Raw genomic sequence first — 20,639 nt, 5'->3', positions numbered from 1 at the left:
ACCATTGGCTTCTCGTTGCCAGAGACCAATGGGCTTCACTGGAATTTGGGTGGCAATAAGCCTTTTCAAGGCTTCAGTTCTTTTTGCACTCTTTTGGTGGAGGTCTGGTTAGTGCTCTCCATACTTGGTCTTTCCGTCCTCCTTGACCCTTCACGATTATTTTGTGTGGTGTTAGCCGAGGCTGATGCCATTTTTATGTATCCATTTTAATTATTATTTTTCAAGTCATTTATTTATTCATTTATTATTTATTTCATCTTAATTTTTTTAATATAATTTTTAATTTAATTTTTTTTTTACATTATCGCAACAGTCGTCTGCTATTGATTTCTCATTTGTAGCAACCATTGTCTTCACTGGGATATGGGTGGCAATAAGCCTGCCCAAGGTCTCAGTCATCCTCGTACTCATCTAGCAGAGGTCTGGTTAGTACTTTCTCTCCTCGGTCTTTCTATCGTCCTTGATCCTTTTTTTTATTTGGTACAGCACCAGTTTATAATGATGAAGACAAAGAAAAAATAGGGGGCTAACTTATAATTATGCAATTATACAGTTTCAGTTTTCATGATCCCAAATGGTGTTTCCTTGTTTTACCTCTGTAGCAGTTTCTGTATGCCTGACTAACCCCCGCGGATCATATATATTAGTTTCCGCACTCAAAGGTTTTACTTAATTTTTCAGATGTTTTCATTATTGTTATCCGTTGTATCTTCTCAGTCAACCTTCTGATTTCAATCTCTCCTATTCTTTTTCTTTTTTTTACTTTTTTTGGTATTGTTCCTAGTGCTCCTAATTTTATCCTAACTTTCTTCATCTTTCATATCCCTTTGAGCTTCCTGGTCAGTTCTGTGTATTTGCTTCGCTTCTCTTTCTCCTTAATCTTTACTCTGTGGTGTGCTGGGATGACAAAATCTGCAATCTGGCAGGACTTTTCCTTCTTATTGTTGTTTTTGTTATTATTATTATTATTATTATTATTATTATTATTATTATTATTATTATTATCATAATTACTCACTGACAATAACCGTGGTACTCCCTGGACTTTGAGTAAGAACAAGTCTACCCATATGTCCTGTACTTTCCACTTTATTCAGTAAAATATCGCAGCAGTCGCTCACCATTGATTTCTCGCTGGCAACGACCCTGGGACTTCTTAAGGATTTTGGTGGCAACAAGCCTCCCCAAGGTTCCAGTTCTCTCAGCATTCCTCCAGTGGAGGCCTTGTCAGTGCTCTCGCTCCTCGATCTTTCCATCCGTTCACTGTATAGTCTCAATCTTCCCTTCGATTCCAATTTCTCCTAGTCCTGTTACCAGATTTCACGAGATGTTTCTGGTGCTACTTCGATTATTGATATTATATTGACTTTCTTCATGTTCCATACTCATTTTAGTTCCCTGACAATTTCCCGAAATAGGTATGGATCATTATTTCACTCACTAGTTCTCACACGGGTTATTATGAGAGACAACAACCGATGGTATTCCCTGTAGTCTGAGTGACAAAAAGTCTACCCAGATTACCAGTACTTTTCACCTCTTTCAATAATCTTTGCAAATAACTCTGCGTTATCGCTACAAACGGTTTCTATTAATTTCTCGCTAGAAGCAATAATTGGTCTTTACTGGAAATTAAGTGGCAATAAGCCTCAAGGTTCCAGTCTTCTTTTCACTTTTTTCAGTGGAGGTCTGATTAGTGCTGCCTCTCCCCTCTGTCTTTGCATCTTTCTTGATAGTTCACAGCTATGTTTTGTAATATCAGCTGAGACTGGTGTCTTTTTATTTAATTTATATTTTTGATTTTGATTTTTCGTTTGTTTATTTATTATTATTATTATTATTATTAGTATCATTATTATTATTATTATTATTATCATTTATTATTATTATCATTTATTATTATTATTACTATTATTTAATTTATTATTATCATTTCATTTATTATTATTATCATTTATTATTATTCCATTTATTATTATTAATATTATTATTATTAATATTATTATTATTATTATTTCATTTATTATTGTTATCATTTATTATTATTATTATTATTATTATTTCATTTATTATTATTATCATTTATTATTATTTCATTTATTATTAATATTATTATTAATAATATTATTATTATTTCATTTATTATTATTATTTCATTTATTATTATCATTTATTATTATCATTTATTATTATTTCATTTATTATTAATATTATTATTATTAATATTATTATTATTAATATTATTATTATTATTATTATTTCATTTATGATTAATATTATGAATATTATAATTATTTCATTTATTATTATTTTATTTATTTTTATTATTACTATTATCATTTATTATTATCATTATTTCATTTATCATTATTATTGCTGTTGTTGTTTCAGTTATTATTAATATTATTATTATTATTTCATTTATTATTATTATTATTATTATATTATTATTATCATTATTATTATTATTATTATTATTATTATTTGTTCACTCTGTCTTCACGCGAATACTTTTGAGTTTGAGAGAAAAAAGTCATTCAAGATTTTCAGCATTTTTTGTCTTTTTTGATAACCATTGAACATCATTTTACGTTATCGCAATCGCCGGTTACTATAGATTTCTCACTGTTAAACGAACGCTGGCCTTCTTTGAAATTCGAGTAACAATAAGCCTCCAAAAAGTTCCCATACCGTTCGAACTCTTTCGGTGGTCGTCTGGTTGTCGCACTTCTTCCTCCCACTTGTCATTCTGTGTATGGACATATTCATGAAAACTTTTCAGCGATATCAGCATAGAAGGCTACCAACACATGCGTGTCTGTTGACAGTGTGTGCGTTAGAAGGGGTAAATCCTGGAATATCTTCTTCTTCTTCTTCTTATTATTATTATTATTATTATTATTATTATTATTATTATCATCATTGTTGTTGTTGTTGTTGTTGTTGTGGTTGGTGGTGTTGGTGTTATCGCTGCTGCTGGAAGATTGTGCCTATATTATGCGCCATAAAACCCGCTGAAAATACTCCAAAGAAACTAAAAAATAATGTAAACAAATTTTAATCGATGTTTAATGACCCTTGAGAGAATTTTACAAAAGTCAAATCTGTCTGAATTTTATCAAAGTAGTTCCTACCCTCTTTGCATAAAACTATATTAAAGTATTATAGCGTACATCTTGGCCCTTTACGTCTATCAGTTGTGTTCCAAAATTCATGAAAATCGGTTAATTAGTTTAAAAGTGAGTCTTGTATAACAAAGTATACAACATACGCGCATGCGTGGTTTCAGTTAGCGCGTTATAGCAATAAGCCATAATAAATGCAAGTTAATACTTCACTCGAGTTATTGTTAATAAACTCCTAAATTATCGTCAAACATATAAGCGAATATGAGATTAATAATGCACTTCTAATAGTTGCATGAATCATAAAACTGCATTAGAGTGTCGATATATATATATATATATATATATATATATACATATATATATATAGTCCACATACAGTACTGTTTCGCTGTTTCATATTCATCAGTGGTGCTAGACAGGCAACTACCTCAGGCCAAGATCGAAACCCGATCACCCAAACGCTATATGGCCGTTGCTATCCTGGCAGTGAATTAACAATGTTTTGACATTGTCTCAAGTACCTAAGCTCAATTTGTTTACACAAAGAGCATTGATTCATACGCTAATGGTAATTTGTATATCACTTCCCAAATGCTCAACCTAAGATAGAGAGCATACTTGTTTTTTTGTTCACAATTTGATTAATATATACAAAAGCTAAAGTTGACAAATTAATTTTCTTACTAAAAACTGACGTTTACACATTTTTATTCCATCATAATTTTTATATATGCTATTTATTCAAAAAAATCCACATTTAAGAGGTAACCTCATTTGCTTATTATATTTAGAAATCTATTTAATAATTATCTCCATGTTTTCTTTGTTTGTTCTAATAGAATGGTTTTAATTGTTCTATTTAGAAATATTATTTAAAGTGGATTTAATTAATTTTTTATTCAGTTTATATTTAATTTAATTTATTTTCAATTGTTATTACCGACACCAGTTGCCTTTAAAAACAGAACTAAGTCTTGTTAAGCTATGAGAGTTATTTCTCCCTTTAAACTATGATATGATAGCTTAATTTTCGTAGACGAAAATGGATGTGTTTTATGCTTTCATAAATCCAACATGTGGATCATTTTCATGAAAATCGTAAGAAAGTAAGATATTCTGTGTATCTTAAATTATATGAGATAAAACCCTCCACCTTCCAGTATCTTTCAACCTGGCAACGCCGAGTATATCAACACCCACCCCTCAAAAAAGATGAGACTAAACAGTGAAGTAGAGTCAAGGAGAAAGAAAAGACCGAGGAGAGAGCACCGACCAGATCTTCGCTGGATAAGTGCAAAGAGAACTGGAACCTTGAGGAGGCTTTATTGCCACTCAAATTCCAGTGAAGACCAATAGCCGCTGCCAACGAAAAATCAATGGCAAGCAGCTGTTGCCATAATGCAAATTTATTTGCAAATACTATCGTTGTCACTCAGCTTCCAGAGAATACCACATCCTGTTTTGAAGGAGAGATCTTTGATAACCTGTGTGAAAGCTCCTTGTAAGCCAATAATAATAATAAATGAAAAAATAAACAAATGAAAATAAAAATATAAATTAAATCAAAAAGCTTCAGTCACAACTAGTATAAATAAATACGTAATATATACAGACATATAGGTTCCATGTTTACTGTGGTTTGTATTATTTTACCCTTAAAACGATTTAACTCTTTTGAATAATATATATATATATATATATATATATATATATATAAATGTTTATTTTTGAAATATTGTTAATTTTTCGTTTAATGGGTTGAGACTCTTATGATAAAAACTGAATCACCGTTAATTTCGAGTGAAGCTCAAAGGTGCAGAGCATATATATTACAAAACTTGTTGAAATTCAAAGACTTACATTTTTTCTTTTTTGTAACTTTTGTTTATTTCATCTTGCATTTCTTCATTACAGCCGTTTCGTTAATGGGATGGCAATTTTATAATTTTATGTGTTTATGTTCAGGTTTATCATGTACAAAATCAACTTTTTTGTTGGTAACATCGAATGGAAACAACATCTGATGAGTTTGGTGGGAATCAGGAAATTCTTATGAATACATAAAATCATAAAATTGCCATCCCATTAACGAAACGACTGTAATAAAGAAACCCAAGATGAAATAGACAAAAGTTACAAAAAAGAAAAAGTGTAAATCTTTGAATTTCAACAAGTTTTGTGCACACACACACACACGCACACACACACACACACACACACACACACACACACACACACACACACATATATATATATATATATATATATATATATATATATATATATATATATATATATATATGAATAAAGAGGATGAAGACAAACGGAGGGAGAGTTAAAGCTTTGTAATTCTAGCCTATTAAAATTCTTTTGCAAGATATAGACCAGCCTTAACATAGAAAATGTTCCAAAGTCTTTTCAATCCCAAGTGCTTGATTTTATCTTTCATTTAGAGAATTTTAAAAGACAAAAAAATGTTGGCCTCATATTTTGACATCAGTCAGTGTGTTAGCAATCGTAAAAGTAATTTGTTTCTATGAGTCTATGTCTGTTTTCACATCGAATATCTATCTTATTAGCAAAATAATCCAATGTTCTTGAGGGAATACCTTTTTTGTCATAAAAACTGTTAAAGAGATTAAAAAAACATTAACTTTTTAATGGTTCCTCAGCAGTCTTCATCAAATACAATCCCAATCAAAATGCAATTATTACATTTAGTCGTCTTTTGCCTCGGTGCATTTTCATGGTTTATTATCTGGGGTATCGTGTAAAGCTAATTTAAAACAACTGTCTACCAGATATTTTTATTAACATTTGACTAACATATTCAACCAAATAATTATCAAATTCCATATATTAAAGTTGCCTTCTATTAAAGTTCTTGCTATATAACATAAGTGTGCTATACATCTAAAACATATGAAAATCTTATTTCAACATAAAAACATAATCTCAACGAAAATTACGAAAAATATCGAATAGAATTTTAATTAAACTTATATTCAATTTTACCCTCTCCTTTCCATGTGTTTAGAATGATATTCTAAACGTATTACACCTATTAGGTTGTACATTACACATTACACCTATTACAAATTGTAAACCTAATAGGTGTATTAGGTGTTATGTGTACAACACATTACACCTAATAGGCTGTAAATCATTTTAATCTGGGGAAAGTGAGGTAGGAGGCTTTCACATTATCTGGATGTACAACCTCTTAGGAGATTTACCTCCCCTATTTTACGTAACTCTTTAAAACTGCACTTGGTTCAATGGCGAATCATACAAAACAATAAAATTGATTTTTACTTTTGATATAAATTTTTGGTGAAGATACTTATTTTTGCCTCCTGCGTGAGTATATCTAGAGATTTTATTTTGAAATGCGATTTCTATTTTATTTCTAGATGTATATTCATCAAAATGTGTATGTATTATTTTAAAAATAGTTTTATACTGGTAGGCCACCCGGCATTGCCCGGTCGTAAAATACGCATAAATATTATATTTTAATTAATGCAGATGTCTTATAAACAGAAATACCATATGTGTTAAGCGTAACGTTAAATTCCTTAAAAAATTGAAGGAAAAACAGAAAAAAAAACTGCGACATGTCATAGGAATATTATGTTCTTTTTCTAAACAGTTAACTTCTTGTAAGTAAAAAAAATATACTCGTCTGCGCAAGTAAAAACAATATACTCGTCTGCGCAGTCGTGAAACAGTTGACAAACAGATTAAATTCCAATGATCACGAAGTAGCAAATTTTCAATTTTGACTCCTAGCAGTCTTTTTTTTACAAATGAAAACCGATTAAAAAGTTTTTCACATGTCTGAAAACCCTATACACTAAATTCGAAGTCTACAGATCAAACATTCGTTGAGTTTGTAGGTTGAGAACTGTCCTCACATACACACATACATTCTCACTTTTATAGATATATAGATTATATCGTTTGCAATATATATATATGTATATATATATATATATATATATATATATATATATATATACTAGCAAAAGTATTCGCCGTTGACTGGGTTCAAAAACAGCCAACAGAAAATGGACTCTGATTTATGAAAGTATGATAGGTTATGAAAAGGAAGGGTTGTAAAGAGATAGCTTCGAAATTTTGGGTATCAAAACACAAGCAAAATATGATGAAAGTAAAAATAAAATAGATAAACCCCATAATTTATTATACCATACCTGTTCACACTGAAACACTTATCACAATACTCTGTGGATCTATATTAAAAAACCTTGTTAAACTTTATGACATATTTCCATTCTATGAAGGTCAGGCGCGAACGAGCACCCCATAATTTTATTATACCATATTTCTTCAAACTGAAACATAATTTTCAAAGTATACTTACACATATAGATATGGAAAGTCTTTATTAAAGCTTGTGCCTATTTCCATTATATGGAGGCCAGGCGCGAACGCAGACCCCACAATTTTATTATACCATCCCTATTTAAGTTAAAGCATACTCATTAAAGTATTCTTATGTACATCTATATAAAAAACATATGTAAACGTTTTTTTTTTTAATTTTTAAATTTTTTATTTTCATACTTTGTGGACCAGGCGCGAACACAGACCTCACAATTTTAATGAATCACCGTTCTGCCAGATCAAACATACCTATTCCTGTGTCTCGATACATCTTCTATCATTATATGTCATCAGTTTTTTTTAAATAGTCAACCATATAGGAGCCTATTCGTGGCCAGACACACACACACACACACATATTCAGCTTTATATATATATATATATATATATATATGTATTTATTCGGCTTCAGTATATATATATATATATATATATATATATATATATATATATATATATATATATATATATACTGAAGCCGAATAAATACACGTGGACGTTTGTTTCTCTTTTTACGCTTCTTGCATAAAACTAAATCAAGCTAAATATGGCTAACATTACGACTCCTTTTTGGCTATAGCTTTGTTCTAAATTTCATAATGACCGGTTCATTATTTTATGAGTGCATAAAGATAATGCAAAATACATGCTAAAATATATTTAATTCTGCGATTGAGTTTGAAAATATGTTTTCATTCGTAGTTAGTGATTAACTGAACTTTTGTCTCGTCTCTCATTTATCTATTAACGTATTTATCTTGTCCTTCTCATCCAATGTTGATTCAACCATTCTTTGATATTCCTTAACCACTTTGTGTCAGAGGAGGAGAGAGTATCTTTTTTAGCGTCGCCATCTAATTTACGTATGTGTAACTTTACACACCACTAACACCTATGTAAATCAGATGACAGAATAATGTGTTTCTTCATTTATACACTCGACAGAAGGAAGGAAACAAACTCATTGTTTTTAGTTATGCAAGAAGAATAAGTTTTCAAAGATGTCATAATTTCTCAACTTTCGAATGAAAAATAGAAACTGTAAATTATATTCAGAACAAAGGTACGAAATAAAAGTAAATTATTAAATTAAAAACAAGAATTTATAACTAAATGTAAATATATAAAAACGATATTTTTGTAAACTAAACCACGATTAATTAAAAATCAAATGTTTATATATTAAATCTAATTTGTTACATATTTTCTGATATGGATGATAAAACTCGCAATCCTTATTGTTATGTAACTATATTTATTACAAATAAACTTCAATCGGTGTCTGCCTTGTCCTTCAGGTTTCAGTTACTAATGCCTAACAGTCTTTCTTTATCGTTGTTCAATAATATCTGGGGACACTTTGATGATACTCTCATCAGTAGAAGGTGTGATTTTGAATGGGTTTCACACTCGTCTACCTCTACTCCCTAAAACAATATTATTCATAGGATTATTTCAAAAATAATGCCGACTTAAACAATAAGTAGTTCCCAAATCTCAATACCCCTTATATCAAATCTTGAGTCTGTAAACTGAAAATTGACAGAGTACTTCGGTAGGGAAATGTACGCACACAGACACACGTACACACACACAGACAATTTCACTTTTATAGATATATATATTAATTACTACACAAATGTCATCAGGTTCGAACTGATAAAAAGATTCTTAAAATGCGAACGTTAGCCATTTTTAAACGTTCGTCGTCACTTTGATAAGCTTGTTCATGGAACATTTAAAATGTCTCTAATGTTGGTGAGATTTGAGCTTTTTTATTAGCTTTATAAGCCACTATGTAAATACGAATAAAATCTTGCCTTTTGCGAGGTCATAAAGGATGAAAAATCACACTGGAATGTACGAGTTCACATGATATTCCTTGAGTTCTACTCGTTGTATATTCTTCTACATTTTGCAGCACGGCCCCTGAATCTAGGGTGTTAGATTTACTTTCCCTGACATGATTGTCAAGCTTCCTGCAAATCGAATAAAGCTTCTTGGATCATTTGGCCAGTGCACTTTAACAAAATGCGACTTCGCTTTTCGAATTTATTGTCAATATTAATATTAGATACGCATGTCTATTTGTTTTATAAGTGTCTTTTGTTATAAGCTATGAGACGCAAAAAAATAAAAACGTAAAATGGTTGGCCATAGTCAAGGGTGGCTCAAAGGCTCCCTTTTAATTAGTCACTACTCTGAGATGTAGAGGAGGTGTACAACACCTTTCCTAATATTACCCCTCTTACATGTATCCTTTCTCTGATATTAGTGATTATTTAGCAAGTTCCATTTCTTGAGTCTTTGAAATGACTTAGCGAAGATTGAACCCTGATTTCCCGGTTTATTAACGGATATCCTTACCATTGTTCGAAATGGGCCGTTTATAAGGCGGAATTTGGTCGTTATTATTCTCTACCGATGCAAGTTACTTCAAACAAGGAGTCCTTATTCACTTGCCTTTCCATGAGGTTAAAGTTACTCTTGCCAAATTAAAGCTTAAATACAATTGAACTTTAATACATCCATTGATAAAAAATCTGATTAATGTGTCTGGGTTGGTAGTTTTTCTAGTAATACATAGAAGATAAAGATGATCAAGGTTTTTTGGGTTTTTTTTTTTTTTTTTTTTGTAGGCGAATTTTTATAAATTATAATTTTCGACTTGTTTTTTTTATCTTAGTTATTGTTATTACGTTTCAGGCGCTTTGCGATCTACTACCTTCTTCAGATGCGTTGCGTGGAATTTCAAACCGAATTCCGATGATCTCATTTAGACTTAGGTTATAAAAATATTCCATAGTCGTTCCTGAGTTCAACACAAAACATGCGAAGACGGCCTTAAAGCAAAATAGATGTAACATTTTGATCAAAACGATAGAAATGCAGAAATTAGTCTCTAAAAAGGGGTTATTCATTCATATCTGCTCTTGTACACACGTTTTCAAAAATTAAATATTCATATAATTATCAGAATTATAATATCAAAACTTACACAGTTACCTCCCACTGCCTAGAATCTATAAAAATCAGGGTTTCTTTTGGACTTTATTGACAGTGGTATTTGCAGTGAGGGGATACGTTATGTAAGTAGCTAGAAAATAAATCACATCTTCCAGTATCCTGTACCCCTCTACAAAAACACCATTTCCCGGGCATTGTTGCCACATCTGGGCCGGTACAATAACCATTAGCCTCTCTATGTTGGATAAGGTGCAGAAAAGCATTTCTTACCTAAAACGTTCCGCATTGCATGCCAAACTTGCACCCTTGTACTTTCACCGACTTGCACGCGTATCCGCCTAAAAAAAAAATAACCCCGACCTACCTTAACAAAATCCAATCCCTTCGTAGCAAATTTCATTACCTGTAATATTCTGCTTCTTTCCACGGTCGATTTGCCTTGGGAAATCCTCCTCTACTCACTATTTCTCCGATCATACCAGTATGCACAAACTTAGACAGAATGTTAACAAAAACCTTTCTGCCCTGTTCAACTCCTCACCTTTGTTTTTCTCACTGTAAATCTTGCCCCTATCATAGTAGTTTATTGCGCATCAATAGCAATATGCCTCCTTTGTGGTGATAATGATGATTGCACACACACATATATATATGTGTGTGTGTGTGTGTGTGTGTGTGTGTGTGAGTACACAGCATAATGTAATCACATTGAGCTTCTTAAATTAAGGATTAATTTTTAAAAATATGAAAAATGAAATATAATTGCAAAAATTCCACAGAAATCTATCTATATTTTTATAAAGTAATAGGGTTCGTGTGTTTCTGTCTGTGTGTACAGCTCTCCACCATCAACGAAATATAAAGGAGGTAAGAGGGTAGATCTCTCCTGGTAGAGAAACATTAGAACCCATTTTAGGATGTTTCTGTTATAAGAGACATAAGAATCTTTGCCTAATTTCTTTATATACTATTCTACAAACAACCCCCATATCGAATGACTTATGCTCATTTGCATATCACATTATATTAAATCTCTTTAACTAATTACCTCGACCTTATTACATATTGGAAATATTCTAATCATTTCAACTGTACTATTTACAAAATCTATTTAACATTTAATCTATCTTCTATCTTCTATCTATCTATATCTATATCTATCTTCTATATATCTATAAAAACAGAGATGTGTGTGTGCCACAGACGATTTCTGATTGGTTAATCCAATAATCACATCTCCTAAAAAACAATCGTTTATACGCTCTTACCTTTACCATAAAATATTATGGCTTTATTTATTGTCCATCTTGGAAGGGTTTAATTTTTTAATAACTTGTTATTTACAAATTAAAAAAATACGAAACTATTATACGAAACTAAACTACACGAAATACGCGCACACACGCACACACACACGTTCACTACCGTCACGTTGTTATGGCAACCAAACCCGCTGACTTCTTTTTCTCATTTCACTCGTGGTCTTAAATTCATTTCGGGTTTGTATTACTGTACACATAGATTCGAATAAGTTGCCAAAAAACAAATATATAACAAATAAATGTTATCAAAGGCAAATTTTTCGTGTTTTTATTCAATTTAACATGTTTATTCAGCTCGAAAAGCATACAGTGTTTACCGATGTATTGGAAAATTCAAGATGGCGGCCGATTCTCTCTTTAACACGGTAAGTTTGGAAAAAGGTGTAATAAATAAAAAACCGGTTAAAATACTGTTAAAAACTCGCTCAATATATCTTACCGTGACATAGGTTGACATATATTCGGCGGGTTTTTAATAGTATTTTGTATAGTTTTTTATTTATAACACCTTTTCCCAAACTTACAGTGTTAAAGAATGTGTGAGACGCCATCTTGAATTTGCAGAAGTACAAAAAAAAACAAACAAAAAAAAAACGGAAGGTACTTTTACAGAATGTTAAACTAACCCTAACCGATGTTTTATGTTTAGTTTAGGAAAAGTCAGAAGAAATAAAAGTCATTATTGCATGAAATATACGTATTTAGTTGAAGTATTGTTTATGTCAATTCTTTCGAAGAAATTTAGCAAGAATACCTGTAAACCAGGAAATCGGTAAAATGTCATCATGGATGAATACTTGTCTATTATAATTTCTACCCTTGACAAAAACTTAGCCATAACAAAAGAGATTTATTGTTCAGATTGTTTTTGAGATTGATTTCTAAAAAGATATTTTATAAATAAAATCGACTTTAAAATTAAAGACTTAAATTACAATAATTGAATTTAAACATTCTTATTTCAATATTTGGCACATAACACCTGCAAAAATGATCACAATGTCAGGATTTCATTTTATTTCAGAATCGATGGCAAATACTAATATTTAACATTAGTTTATCATTTAAGCCGATAAAAAGCCCTTTTTTTTCCGAGTCATAAAAGGATTTGGAGTTTCCTAATCAACCTTTCGGGTGCAGTTGCACGCTCTCAAAATAACTAAAGTGTTGGCTTTAAAAAAATTGGTTCATTAAAACTAAACAGGTTTAGTTTTAATAAAAAAAAAAAAAATTAAAAAAAAATCGCTTTGGTAATTAGATATGTCGTATGGTTATCCCTAATCGCTGAATAAAACCGCTAACGAGTTGAATGATTACGACATAAAATTAAACTCGGGTTCCTGAAACGGAAACTTCGTTTGTTTTTGTTTTTTTCTTATCAATATATTTACATTGTTATTTTGTTTTCATTTTCAATCATTCGAACAGTTTTCTTTTTCAAGTAATCCAAGTTACAAAATTCCCACTGTTTACTATGCTAAAATCACAATGACTAATGTATACCTATTAACCCTTATCCTTGAGTGGCCTCTGGGCCTTGATAAGTGGTGACACCCATGTAAAAAAAAAAAAAAAAATCACTCGAACAGTTTTCTTTTTATAATGTACAGTTTTAAAAGTTTAAAAACGATATAGTTTTTACTTCAGGAAAATTAATGGGTCAGTTTTCACGATGTGCCCTGTTAAAATACTGTTAAAAACTCGCTCAATATATGTTACCGTGACATAGGTTGACATATATTCGGCGGGTTTTTAATAGTATTTTGTATAGTTTTTTATTTATAACACCTTTTCCCAAACTTACGGTGTTAAAGAGGGTGTGAGACGCCATCTTGAATTTTCCAACACATCGGTAAACACTGTATGTTTTTCGAGCTGAATAAATATATTACATTGAATAAAAACACAAAAAAGATATCCAGTTAGGTAGAAAAGTAACTTATCTTGCCTTTGATAACATTTATTTATATATTTGTTTTTGACTATTTTTTCGAATCTATGTGTACAGTAATCTTGCCAGGATGCGGAGGAAAATGAATGAAGGGGGAGGGGAATAAAATAAAAACATTTTGGAAACAGAGTAAGTTTGAAAGAATTGCTTTGCACAGAAAGAAATTAATGAAAAAATAAAATTAAATTTCTTTTCTTTCTTGATTTTTTTTTTAGTTTTTTATGAAAAAGGAAGTCAAAATTAAGACTATAAAAAACAATTTTTATTAAGAGCGAACCTCAGTCGTCAGGTCTGTAAAAAAAAGACGTGGAATAATAAATGTTTTCTAATACAAATTGTTTTTACTTATGTGTTCATTTGTCTCTTTGAAGTTCGTTTGTTTAATATATCGGTTTGCAATATAATTTTGTCATTCTGTCAGACTCAAATTTTAAATCTGTGTGTGTGTGTGTGTGTGTGTGTGTGTGTGTGTGTGTGTGTGTGTGTGTGTGTGTGTGTGTGTCTGTGTACATTTCCCTACGAAATAACTGTCAATTTTTAGTCTACAGACTCGAAATTTGATATACAGGGTACTGAGATTTGGAAAAATCTATGTGATCGGTTTTTAGCCAGAAATTTGGCGATTAAGGGGTCAAAGTTCAACGATTTGAGCTTTGAGAACTCTACCAAACTTCTCCGACAATTTTGGGTCTACACACTTGAAATTTTAGATATAGGTTCCGTGGACATGGATCTAACTTAATAACTTGATTTGAGCCCAAAACAATAAATTTTCAGGGGTCATAATAGGGGTCAAAGTTTAAAAAATTACCCCCTTTTTTTTTGCTCAGCATACACCTCCAAACACCCGGGCAACGCCGGGCACCCATGCTAGTATATAATAATATAATAATAATATATATATATATATATATATATATATATATATATATATATATATATATATATATATATATATATATAAGTATCATCATCTTATGACATTAATAAGAAAAGATCTACATTGCTTCAAAACAGGAGTTGCCTTCAATAAGTTTCCTGAATTTTTTTTTTTCGTATGGGCACTTTTATTTATAGTTCACACACGAAACTCTAGTCCCCTTCGCAGTAATCTTCTTCGGCTGCAATGTACTTGTGATGCTGTTAGAACAACTTTTGGAAGCCCTCATGTGTAAGCGTGGCAATGATATCTGCCACAACCTCTTTCATCTCCTAAATCGTCTCATGGCGACAGCCTTTAAGGTTTTCCTTGAGCTTAGGGAATAACCAAAAGTGAAATGGAGAAAATCTGGACTAGAGGGAGGGTGAGGATCTGTCTTGATGTCCGTCTTGGTCATGACAACGTCTTTATTTCTGATCTTCTCTTAGCACCTTTGGCGCAAACTTCACGCAGGTCTTCCGCATCTTCAATTCCTCGCAAATAATTGTGTGTACAGTTCCCACACTGACATCAAATTGTGCACATTGTCTCTATAGACACACGACGTTCCTTATCCATGAAATTCTTTATTTGGCCAATCAACTCTGGTTTTCTGACTTCCTTACTCCTCCCACACCTCTCATTATCCCTCACAGACTCCCTGCTTTCCTTGAACCTTTTATGCCACTCAAAAACTCATGCACGATTCATACAAGATGGTCCAAAAGCAGTCTGAAGCATTCCATACGTTTCTATGTTTTTTTCCAAGTTTAAAACAGAATGTTATATCGTTCTTCTAAAATGTTCTCACGTCCAGATTGCATTTTTGAAATTCACCAGTTGCGGCCATCAGACTTTAGTAGAGTGTATTCCAATTCCTGCCGTCGCTGTTAATTTAAACGCAGTCATCTCATGAGATGTATAGCAATACCATACTGAATTTTCAAAAGTTTACGGCAATTATAAATGCCTGTACGAAAGGTCTGATGACTTATTGAAGGATACTCGTATATCTGTTAATTATAATTAATTACATTATTTTTTTTTATTTACATAACTTTCTCTGACTTACGATAGCTTAACCAAAAAATATATTTTGTATCAATAAAAGTTCGTCTTTGATTGACTTGTCCACTATGTTTCAGTCATGAATGTTCAACAGTCTTTGTTTTATCGTTGTTAAATTATATACTATAATGATGTGCGTTTATATCGCAAGCTTAAAGCTGGCTACGACGTATAAACTTGTCAATAATTCTAACACTCCTTCTCTTGACGTCTCTTAACGTTCAATTTTAACTCTGTTCCAAGAGCACTAGTTTTGTGAACCCTTCTCTTCATGATTTTATCGCTTAAAGCGATCTTGCAGCGTCATCATTGATTTTGTCTTATCTTGAACCGTCTGAAGCATTTGAAATACTACTTTATAAATCTTAAATAATAAAGTAATTTCTCAATTATTAAAGATTTTATGGACGTTTGCATACGTAGTATTTTTTAGATCACCGTGTATTAAAGACAATGAAGTATATTTTAACGTCAAGATCATCGTCGTATGCTTCTTCAAGAATGTGCCAATCTATTGAAAGTAACCACGAGAACATATTTCCTCCTGGCTATCGATAAGTACCATCGATAATAATTATAAAGAATTTTCAAAAGCATATTGATTTCCTTTCTTAATAAAAGGCGCTCGCTTTTATTCATTTATCTGCAATGAAAATTCACTCGGTTACCTTATCAGTGACTAAAAGAAACTGCTACGAATGGTCAGTTCATACACTTAGATTTTTAAAACGTTTCCATTTTAGACTTTCCGGTGATTTGTGCGTTAGCATTCGTATAGAACTGGAGTCATCATCATCGACGATTCAGGGAAGCGTTTAAATTGCCTCCCATTTTTCAACCATTTGCTTTCCATTCTTGGGGCACTTCTTATTTAGCTTGAGCTAGACGTTGATTACAATGTTTTATTTTCGTCGGGAGAGATAGCGAGATGCAGATAGTGAACGAAGTAGAAGGAAATTAACCAGTCTCATAAAATAATCAAATTCTGTTTACTCCATTCGCCACGTAATACACTCATAATATATATATATATATATATATATATATATATATATATATATATATATTACATAGGAGTCACTATTTATCAAGGGTCTGGTGGCCACTCGAGGATAAGGATTAGTGAGTATACAGTAGTTAATGGGATAATATCGTAGTAATCGTTAATCGTTAATAGTGGAAATTTGGTAAATTGGATTACTTAAGGGGAAGGCTCATCCAAAATTTGTTTACGTTGGACTTGAAGACGACCAAATTGTTTAACAACAAACGGAACAGAGTTACACGGGTGTGCAGTTCTAAAAAAAGAAGCTTTATTCATGGAATCTACGTTTAGGTTTAGGCACAGATTAAGAGTGGGGGAAATTATTGATAGTGGTTTCAACTAGACGAGTGTTTTTCGTGAAAGTTTGAGGAGGAGGGGTCATAAATTGAAGCTCAGGCGAACATTTGTTATAAAAATAACTATAAAGCAGAGACAGGCGCGCAACGTCTCTTCTGTGGGAAAGAGGTTGCATGGAAGAGACAATGGCATCCCCCCACTAGGCTACGAAGTCTAGTATTCTTCATCATTAAGCTGACGATCTATCTATATATCTATCTATTTATCTATCTATCTATCTATCCATCTATCTATCTATTTGTCTATCTATCTATCTATCTATTCATCTATCTATCTATCTATATATCCATCTATCTATCTATTCATCTATCTATTTATCTATCCATCTATCTGTCCATCTATCTATCTATCTACCCATCTATCTATCTATCTATCTATAAACTTACTGTATAAGCACATACATTGATTTTTTTTCAAGTTTCAGAAGGTTTTAGGTGAAATCAAAGTGAATTTCTATTTTTATTTATAGTTTTCACCGTATATTATAACAGTTTCTCTTTTATGTCCGTACATCCAAGTAATTTGTTTATACTTCAAACGAGACATTTCAGTCTGTAAAAACGTATCTATTTTCAGTAATATATTTATATTGATTTTAAAATACCCATGCCGAAGTTCTCTCACTTTTTCATTTTCCTTCAATCGAAGTTCTCAGAAATCAAAGAGCCTCCTATACATAGATAATCGAATGTTCCATAAAAGTTTCCTCTCCCCAATTGATTATTTTAATACATTATAGTATGTGTATATAGGTATATGTACATATATATAATTATATATATATATAACTACTTCATTTAAGCACATAAATATACGAAAGTATAAATTTATGCATAAACTTTAAGTATTTACTTCAACAGTGCTCAATACGTAGGTAGAGGTAGGTAGTCAGTTATAGAATATATATGGCGATTAAGCTACACAGAATATTCCGAGTTTCATCCACGCTAGGATTCATCAGGCTTAAGCCTGATGAATCCTAGCGTAATCAATCAATGTGTAGCTTAATCAATCGCCATATATATTTTATTACTGACTATATATATATATATATATATATATATATATATATATATATATATATATATATATATATATATATATATATATATATTGGTCTTACTGGATTCCACTATAAGAATTCATCCAGTCCGGTGGAATATACAGCTTTGTCTTGCTAAAATCTCCTGGAGAAGGTGTATCATTTCTCGTAAAACCCAGTGTGGTTAGCCATATTGAGGGAATCTTATTTGCGCTACGAGACTATGTGATTTTGAATATTTGGTCAGGGTTTACTTATAGGACAAAGTATCCTCGTGTCAGTTCGCCCTGACAAACTCCTGTACAGAGTAACCTTAGACACTCGAGGATAGTGTTTAGTAGGCACTCAAGTTCTCCCTAATAGCCATTCGTCTAGTTTTATTACCCATCTGGTTTTTGTTTGCACGCATATGTGGACAAGGATTTGACATCTCTTAGTAGATATTTGATAATATGTAGTGTATGATATTATCGATTGAAATGCATAGAAATAGGAGTTAGTTCTCATCTGAAAACTTACATAATAGCAAGCAAGCGTCCCAGGTTGCCCATTTTCAGAGAAAGCGAAATGGGGAGAAAGCGTTCATTATCTTAGTCAGGAAACAAGGACAAACAGTGGGTGTCTCTTGTGAGTCCCTGTGATGGTACCTCTACGTCTGACTAATAGACAATGAAAGAGTGTGAAAGCGGCACGATAGGCAAAGCCTACCTACTCTTTAAGAATTTTAAATTTGAAAACTGGGTAATTTGTTACGAGTTACCAGCTCTAGAAAGGTCTTCGACCAGGACTAAAAAGGCATTCTTGACACTTAAGTGTAAATTTCAGCAGACATTCACAGTCTAAAATATAATGCATGCAATGTCAAATTAAATGCTTAAGTTATTGGATTATTTAATAGTAAAATTATATCAACAAATTTGTTGCAAATTAAGGAATACATTTTTATAGCAGATGATTTATATATTACATTTAATATAGGGTCTTTGTATTTTTCCATGGTTTTGTTTTGATAAGGAGGTTTTTTTGTCTTTTTCAAAAACTGTCATAAATTTCGAGACAGTATTGTTTCATATACCAACACATTTGGTTGATTTTCTAGCGTCTGCTATCCGAGCATCAACAATCGGTCCTCTTTGAACATCCGATAGTAAAACAAGATTCGGATTTTAAATAATTCGGACATTAGTGCAAGATATATTCTTGTCAGACAAAAATTAATCTGGAAAGCAAAATCAATTCATCGTGCACACTGGACGATGAAATTACTGATCGAACTGCGAAGGCCAGTGAAGCATTTGGGAAACTTAGGCATCAACGGTCGGACGAACGTGAGATTAAGCTTGAAACTAAAATTAATGTATACAAAGCTGCTGTGTGAACCACTTTATTTTACGGATTATAAACATGGACACCATACCGATGGCACATTAACAAACTTGTCTTCCACAAGAATTGTATACGAACGATATGTGGCGTTTTGCTCCGTGATAAAGTCGCAAACATCGATTTATTTTCCTATTGTAACATCATAGGAATTGAGAGTTTTCTCGTGCAGTTGCAGCTCCGCTCAGAAGGCCATGTATTGAGACTAAATGATGACAGAATCTCAAAATGCTGATGTATGGTTAACTTGATGATGGAGTAAGGAATCTTGGGGGAGGGGCCTTTGTTGAGATAAAAAGATAAATTGAAAAGTTACCTTGCGTCCGCAAATATATACCCAACAAATTTTGAGATAGCCATGCAACGTGATGCATATCGTTTCAAATGTTAAACTGCAGCTAAAAATCACCACTTGACAACAATTGATCATCTTCACAATGCGAGAGAAAATCGAAAGATGGCAGCACGCAACTACTCATCAAACGCTGCACTTGCTATGGGTTACAATGCAAATCTCTAGTGGGATCGAAGTGTCACCAACGATTCAAGCACTACTGGAACAGCGAAGAATCTTATTGTAAGATACATTGATAGATTATGGAAATTTATTTCCAGCAGTACACGGTATGTTATGTACAAGGCTGCTTTTTCGATGTTGATTTCCTACGAGGATGAAATGCGGAAATTTATTTGTAACCTCATTGCCATAAATATATTTCATACTCTTTCTCTCTCTCTCTCTCTCTCAATATATATATATATATATAATACTTTACTGCTTACTAAGAAGAGACACTCATTATGTTCGTCCTTCCCCCCCAAAAAAAAAATAGTCCGTGTATTGACTATGCAACCAAACGGTTGCTTCAGCCCCTATTGGTGTATATATGGTTTGCTGTATAAATTTTTACTTCAATATGGGCTATCATCATTGTTTAATATATACACACAATATATATGTGTATATATACTGTATTGTCTAATATAATTATCCGCGCAAACAACATGATCAATAACAAGTAGTTTAATACATTACATAAATGCTTA

The 20,639-nt window shown here is 31.8% G+C and overlaps 2 protein-coding genes across 2 annotated transcripts in view; both read left to right on the top strand.

Annotated features, from left to right (window-relative positions):
* LOC145248069 (uncharacterized) overlaps nt 1-20,639 on the top strand; it is a 68,037-nt gene that overhangs the window by 1,021 nt on the left and 46,377 nt on the right. The window lies entirely within an intron of this gene.
* Nucleotides 1-20,639, top strand: part of LOC145247826 (protein CFDP2-like) — a 49,650-nt gene that overhangs the window by 5,651 nt on the left and 23,360 nt on the right. The gene's annotated exons all lie outside the window — the stretch shown is intronic.

Source organism: Euprymna scolopes, chromosome 26 (assembly GCF_053919585.1).
Source record: "Euprymna scolopes isolate OS-2025 chromosome 26, ASM5391958v1, whole genome shotgun sequence".
NCBI lineage: Eukaryota > Metazoa > Mollusca > Cephalopoda > Sepiida > Sepiolidae > Euprymna > Euprymna scolopes.
Note: the sequence above shows the minus strand (reverse complement) of the source record. Positions and strands in the feature narration are given on the sequence as shown.